The following is a 7,870-nucleotide window of genomic DNA, read 5'->3' as shown; positions in this document are numbered from 1 at the left end:
GATGTGGTAATTTTGGGAGAAGAGGCTTCTTGGATAACAACTGGTCACATTTGCAACCCTAAGTTCTTGTATATCTCCAGTCTTCTTCCAATCCAAAATGGTATTTTGTTCAACTTTTGAATTAACAGTTATTGAGTGCCTGCTATGTACCATCAGATTTAAGACTGCCTTCTGAACATCCCTCCACTCTTCAGCCCCCATCTGTATATCCACTCAATACTCATTGTTCACTTCAGAGAGGGAAAAAGAATAAACACTTATTATTTCCCTGCCCACCCCAGCCACATTTCTCAGTTTGTTCCTTCTCCTGAGGCCATCTGACTAACAGGGCACTGTGCTCCCTGCCTCCCCAGCTGGGGAACTGCTCTGTTTCTTCTTCTTTCTTACCTCCTACTTGGTAGTCAGTCACCAAACCCTATTGAGTCTACTCTCATTTGTGTTTGGCCTCTCATCTCCATCTCCTTGAACTCTACCTTGGAAAAGAATTCGATCATCTCTAATCTGGATGATTGTATCTGCTTTCTCATCCCCTGTCTCCAGTCCCTCCTCATTTGAAACTTGCTGCCAAACAGTTTGGCTCCTACAAAGTGGATGATATTATTTTCCTGCCTACATTTCTGTAGGCTTAAATACCTGCCGTCTACTCTCGCAGCTGGGCTCTATCTCTGGAAAAGTAACATTTTCAAATGATTAGTCTTCTGCCTGTCTTTCTCTGCCACTCAACTGGAGCACTTTGAGGGCAGGAACATGAGCTATCTACATTTGTATCCTTGGCACCCAGCAGAGCAGTGAGTGAATGCTCAGTGACTGTTGGATAGAACTGATTTGGGGGTGGGGGCAGGAAAGAGAACAGAGGTAGAAGGAGAAGTGAGGGGCCTTCTTCCCTTCCCAGGGGTCAGCAGAACTCTTCATGAATGGTTCCCCGTCTCATACCACTACTTCCCTCATTCTGCCAGGAGTGGCAAAGAGACTTGACCCCATTGTGCATTCAGTCTTTCTGCTAAGCAGCTAGTAAGCAGAAGATGTAAAAACTGGAGAGTATAATGGTTAGAATGACTAAGAGCTCTAAACAGAAGGATTCCTGCCTCAGATGAGCCCATGAGTGCACCCATGGGCACCTCTTAGTGGCAGCTGTAAAGGCAGATTTCTATTAGGGTCAGTCTCTGACTTCCTTTAAATAAACAATAGTATCTGGAAGCATGCATAAATATTTTTTCAGTGTTCAAATAATACAAAATTGACTAAAAGCAATTTTCTATAGAACAAGTCCCGTGTATCTGATGACTTCCATCATAATGTAACAGGAAGGAAAATAAGGTAGTTTAAGAGCTGATGGGTGAACTCTCTTGGAAAGAAAAATGTTGTTTAGTAAAACACCTTGATGGGTGAACAATTTTGGTTCTGGAAAGATTGCTTGCAAGGTTAGTCCAGAATGAGCTGAAAGTGAGAAAAAAGATAACCAACTGGCTTCCGCATCAGAAATGGACAGAGAGTTCATGAGTTGTTGCCTGGTGAGACAGATTAGAAAGGGAAGGAGGTCAGAGAAACAAGAAAAAGACATGCTTAGAGACAGAGGAGAAAGACAGAGCCTGCTTGACAGAGAGGCCACTCCAAGTCCCCCATAAGAAATGATCCAAAGATATTCAGGACGAGGGACATGTACATTGTTGCTATAGTTCATGGTGATATAATGCCCTTCTTTTGCCTAGAACCTTCAGCCAAGCCCTCTTACACATAGCCTTCAGACAGAAGTCAGTACTTTGGAGAGAAAAAAGACCTAGTAGTACCAAGAAGGGCAACACGAAACGAAAAAAACTAGTACACAAAAAAAGGTGAAAAGCAGAATGGAGTTTAAGAATTCAACAAATAAGTAGCATCTTGGAGACAAAGTCAACTAGTAGAAATAAAAGAACTCAGTCACACTCCATACCCTAACTGTCCCTAGGGAGAAATACAAATTTTCCCCACTGTACTGGATATGGTGTTTGAGCCAATTTTAATTAAATCTTAAAACACACAGTGAGCAGCTTGGTATGTAATAGCCAAAAACTGGAAACAACTCAAATGGGTTCACCAATGGGTGAATGGATAGCCAGACTGTGATGAGCCCATACAATGGAATACTACTCAGCGATAAAAAGAAATGAACCACTGATAGATTCAGTTACTTAGATGAATGTCAAAGGCATTAGGCTGAGTGAAAAAAGGTAACCTCAAAGGGTTACACACTGTATAATTACATTTACATAACCTTTCAAAGTAACAAAATTATAGTGCTGGCGAACAGATCAGTGGATGCCAGGGGTTAGGGGCTGGGGTTTACAGGGAGGATGTGATTATTAAGTGGCATATGAGGGAGTCTTCTTGTGGTGATGGAACAGTTCTGCATGCTGACTGTGGTGATGATTACATGAATCTACACATGTGATAAAATTCCATAGAACTATATATATATAAAAAGCATAAAAACCGATGATTTCCAAATAAGATTTGCACTTGAGTTAACAGTGTTATACCAACATTAATTTCCTGGTTTTGAAAATAAGATATTTCATTTGGGACAGCTGAATGAAGCATACACAAAAACTGTACTATTTTTGCAACTTCTTCTAAATCTTAAACTATTTCCAAATAAAAATATATATTCAGTCAAATCTCATCATTTGCAGTAGTTATGTTCTTTAAATTCTCTATGAACACTGAATTAATGAATATAGAGCCACAGCTCCTAGGGGAAATACATGGTTAGGTTCCTGTGAGCCTCTGGTCACAGCATTTTCAGCAACTGAAGTTTGTTTTATGTGTGTTTCTTTTTAAAGACATCTTATTTAATATGTATTGTTGATCCATTAACATTGAACCCCCAGCTAACAGGACTAAAACTCATGCCTGAGCAAAGCTTATCTAACACACATATTTTCTCCGTAAGGCACATCACATCCTTCTCGTGTTTAGGAGCAACAGACAGGACTCAAGCACTCTGCTTGGGGGCATTTTAAACAGTGAAATCACCAACAAAAAGCATGAAAATTAAAAAAATGTGGCACTAAATAGATAGCAAAAAGGACGCTTGTTAGCAGTATGACAATATGAGAACTGAAACAAGAAGGTAGAGCATTGCCTTGTCTGATGTCATTTGGGAAAATGTGTGTCAAAGTGACTCAAATTTTCGCTACCTTGCACATGTCCACAAATGACAATGAAAGAGCCATGAGTATTGATTTTGGGATTATGAATAAATTTTAGTGAGTAGGTAAATTAGCAAATACTGATTCTGTGAATAATGAGGATTGACTGTACACGTTTAGATATGTCTCTCTCCCTATATATGTATATACACACACACACATATACATATGGATACATGTACATACACACACATAGACATGCATATATATTTACATATGCATTTATTTTATAACGTGGTGACTGCAGAAGACACTGGAACCCAAATCTATGTAATGATATATACTAGATAATAAAACTGTAAATGTCGTCTCAATAGGAAAAACAAACTCTGACAGACTGAGTTGGGAGTTGCTCACATTTTCTTTGTAGTTTAGAGATTTGCAGCTTTTTCTGAATTCTGAGTTTTTTTGTTCTCTAAACTTTAACTACTATGTCTAGGGCTGACCTTTTCTGGCATTGTTCAGAAGGTCATGTTGGTTTTCAATCCATTGCCTCCCCTTTTTATGTCCCTATCTTTCCCCAGTGCATAGTTAAACATTTGAACTTAGGTGACCAATGGCCCTAAATTCTAGCTTCCCCTTCCAACGATTCACACTAGTTCTTTCAAAAGCAGCTAATGATGTCCTTCCCATTGAGGTGTAAATGACTGATAAAGGTCAATGTGGGACCACTTTTAGGGACCAATTTCCTATTTGATTTAGAGAAAGGAAACCAAGTTCAAGTGTGATGTAATTTTAGGCATTGAGCCACTGTATGGAGAATGCACACACACACACACACACACATTCTTCATCCAGCATGAGTATACAAAGGTAAGATGAAGATCATGGAAAAGCCTTCTAGGTACTCTTGAAGTTGTACTTCCTAGCTAGTTGCCTGTTTAAAAAGTCCACCCTAAAAATATTAGATTTGGGTAGTCTGTTAATAAGGCTAAGAATATTCATAGTTTTCTGAAAAACAATAACTGTTTTCCTCCTCATTGGAACCGTATACTTTTAACTGTTATGAAAGGTGGGCTTTTAAAGGTCCCAAGAGGAATTCCATGTCTCACTATGATTAGGAATTACCAAAACTCTTTCCTGCCCATCCTGGGAATGGTCTTTTAGTGATGGTAAGCCTGAAGCTTTTTTGACAATCTGGAATGCCCCTTCTCATACTTGGTATCTATAACCATTATACTTTGCGTTAGGAGTAAATTGCTTTTCTTCCCTTTGGTCTCTCTAATCCCTTGCAGGCATACGCTAGTTCTGGAACTCTTATACAGAGCCTCTGGTTAGTGTATTTCTGAGAAGTTAGATAAGGCCAAGCTTTAGTTAAGCTCCACATAGCCAAATGACATGGAGCTGTTTTTGGCTAAAGGCCCTTTAATTTTCCAAGTGCTCAAGCGGAATCATTTAAAATATAACATGTATGAACATCTTTCCTCTGAACTAAATGGTACTCTTTATCTTGGCTTAATTTCCTCTAGACATAAAAATTAAGACTCTTTCACCAGTACCAGTGATCAGTAATGCTGTACATGTTGCCAGACATACAGATTAGATAAGCATTTTGGTTTCCAGTAGTGTTTTCATGGAATTATCTCTATTCAGGTCAAATTCTATTTTGAGAACTCCAGCTGATTCAACAGCCCACAATTTGCACTTTTGGTCTCAAAGTAAATACTTGATTTAAGGCAAGCCGAGAGAACCACACTTGTGTTTGAACCCTGACCCGTGTAATTTTAATATCCATTAGACCTTACTATGGCATGTAATTGGATGCATCAGATGCTTCATAGGTTCATGCAAACAGTGGAGAAAGCATTCAGGCCACTTCACTTCCAAGGCAAACAGTGTGAGTCTATTGGTCTAAGCAGGAATTGCCAATTAGGCCTTGTTTCTCCCTCACCACTTCCTTCCGCTTTGTGTTGTAGGGTCTTAAGTGCAGAGACATGAAGCAGGAGGATTTTAATGTGGGCATACAACTGCTTTAGAGGGTCTAAATTCAGACATAAACTTGCAGCCAAGATGTATTCAACAGCACGGGAACCTGGCTTGTCAAGCTGTAAAGCTTTACAGCCTGACATAAACATCGATCCCGCCAGAATCTTCCACAGCCATTTCTCCTGAGACACAAGGTAGAGAGGATGGGACAGAGAGGGAGTCCAGATCGGAACTGGGTCATTACCAAGGATAAAAGTTCAGACCTCAGGGTTAGTTAGGAATCTTGGAAGTTGATTTGCAAGCAGGTAGAAGAGGAGTGTTCACAGGATGGAGAAAGGGACACTTGAGGTCCAGAAGTGAAGCCAAATCACAACCTGAGGAGACCAGGATGTCATCACAGGCAGCGAAAGGGACTCAAGTACAGGCCACCTTGGCAACACTGCTGTGCTTTTGCCCAAGATGAAGCCTTCAAGCATGTCTGCTCTGACAGAAGTGTGCTGTAAATAGAGTGGGCAGTAATTCTGGAGTCAATGCTTGAACACGACTGTTAGTGATAAAATAATCATTATAACATCTACTTTTTATCAAACGCTATGACGTGCTATGTACTACTTTATGCACTTCACATACACACACCTGGTCTCAGGCAATCTTCACAACATCTCTTGCATTGTACAGATGAAAAAACTGAAGCTCAGAGAATTTTAGGAATTTTTACTAGTTCAAGGAGCTTGTGAGTGATAAAACTGGAATCTGAAACCATGTCAATCTGACTTCGAAGCCCACTGAGAGATCAGAGCCCAATGTTTTTATAAGGCCCTCAGCATGTGTTTGTGTGTCTTTGGCCCTATATTTCCTATCTAAATATATACAGCCTGGCCAAATGTTTCTAGTTTCTCTTCTCCTCCTACTGAGGAAAAAAATGTTAAAACCCCTCTTTGATGTGGCAGTGCTGAGTCTGTCTCTTCTTAATGCACTTAATAATGATGTTGATAATGTCTCTTTTATAGCAGCAGATGTATGCTTTTAACACTATACGCATTCTGTTTTGTGAGAGCAACTTTATGACACTAATAGGTTGAGAATTGACCACTATCTGCAGAGGTGGAAGGATGCCCATTTTCCTGATTACTTTAATCTTAGATTATGTTTTATCCATCTTGTCATATGGGACTAATAACACGATTCATTTCAAAAAGACACCTCCTAATGCAATCTGGGATTTTAAGTTTTTGAGCCTTCTATTACTGCATGATAGAGCTATTAAGGCAAGATGTACGTTTTTTTCATCTCTCAATTCCTTATAGTTCTTAACGTGGTGATCTGAATATCATCAGTATTTAAAAAAATTTGTCAATGACCAAATGAATGAATCATTAGATATGTACTGTGTAGAGCTTCAAATTATATCCACATAACCTTTGATTCATAGTAGTGCTGATACTTGTCTGGGATATTGGTAGGCCACCAACCACTAGCATTGATTTGATTACTATTTCTACTACTACTAATAATGGTAATTTACATGTACTTAATGCTTGCCATGTGCCAGCCACTGAGGAAATAGGCTTAGAAGGGTTCAATACAGTGGTTCACTGGGGTGTAGACAGTGGATCTTGGATTTGAATCAAGTAGTGTGGCTCCAAAGGCCACATTCACTCTTTCTTTTTCTTTTCTTTTCTTTCTTTTTTTTTTTTTTTGCTGTAGGAGATTATCCCTGAGCTAAGATCTGTTGCCAGTCTTCCTCCCAACGCCACCATAGCTTGGCCAATGAATAGTGTAGGTCCGTGCCTGGGATCCAAACCCATGAACTCGGGCCACCAAAGCGGAGGACACAGAGCCTTAACCACTACACCATGGGGCTGGCCCTCATATTGTTTCTTAATACCACCATGATCATGAAAAAGTTTGCCACACAATAGCCACCCAGGATTAGTGAACTGGGGTTTTGTGGACCCAATCTGAGGCATTCATTCAGCAGCTCAGTTTCTCAATAGATGCCTTTGATATGATGCAAGAGACTAAGTAGGAACAACTAAAGGCCACCTGGGCTGTCCCCTATATATTTTTTAGATGGAATTAAATGGAAGTGAAGTTGAACCAAAAAAAAAGTTTTGCTTTCCTTAATTGCCCCAACCTGGTTGGGATAAGTCAGTGATCTGGAATGGGTGCTGACTCAGTTTATCAGTCCATGAAATTTAGGGTGTGACCATGAGGTACAAAGTCTGGACCTAGAAGATAATAGAAAATCTAAAAGAAAGAGAAGGTGCAAATGCCTGCTTTCATGTAGTTTTCAGACTACCTGTGTGAAAGATTTTGAGTAAAAGGAAAGGAATAGGACATAGGAGAATCATCACACAACCATCCTTTTCTTGGCGTTGCGCTACTGTCCAATGAGCATGTAGTGAGGGCAATACTGCTAAGGCCTGAACGACACACAGCCATCAACCAGAGCTCTGCTTTACCTTGGTGAAATTTTTGGAAAAAAGAAAAGTAAGAATCACTACACAGAGGACATCAAATTCATACAGTTTAGACAGAGCAACCAAGTATAGCATTATACTATGAACATTCAGGTAGTATGGCTTATGGGGAGCCCTGCATGTAACCTAAGGAATCTGTATTTTTATCTTGTTCTTCCATTGATTCTGGGTGATTTTGTTACTTTGAAAGGAGCCCAGAGATCATCCTTTAGGAATGTTTCCTTTTACTTATATATAAATATAGCTATCTTGTTATACACTTGTTTCTGACTA

The 7,870-nt window shown here is 39.6% G+C and overlaps 1 non-coding gene across 1 annotated transcript; it reads left to right on the top strand.

Moving 5' to 3' along the window:
* The first annotated feature begins 7,474 nt into the window (after positions 1-7,474).
* On the top strand, positions 7,475-7,600 carry LOC123275911 (U4atac minor spliceosomal RNA). The gene has a single exon (XR_006512082.1). It is a non-coding gene; the product is annotated as a U4atac minor spliceosomal RNA (small nuclear RNA).
* Positions 7,601-7,870: the final 270 nt, after the last annotated feature.

This window comes from Equus asinus, chromosome 12, assembly GCF_041296235.1.
Source record: "Equus asinus isolate D_3611 breed Donkey chromosome 12, EquAss-T2T_v2, whole genome shotgun sequence".
NCBI lineage: Eukaryota > Metazoa > Chordata > Mammalia > Perissodactyla > Equidae > Equus > Equus asinus.
The sequence above is the reverse complement of the archived record's forward strand: the minus strand, read 5'-3'. Positions and strand labels throughout refer to the sequence as shown.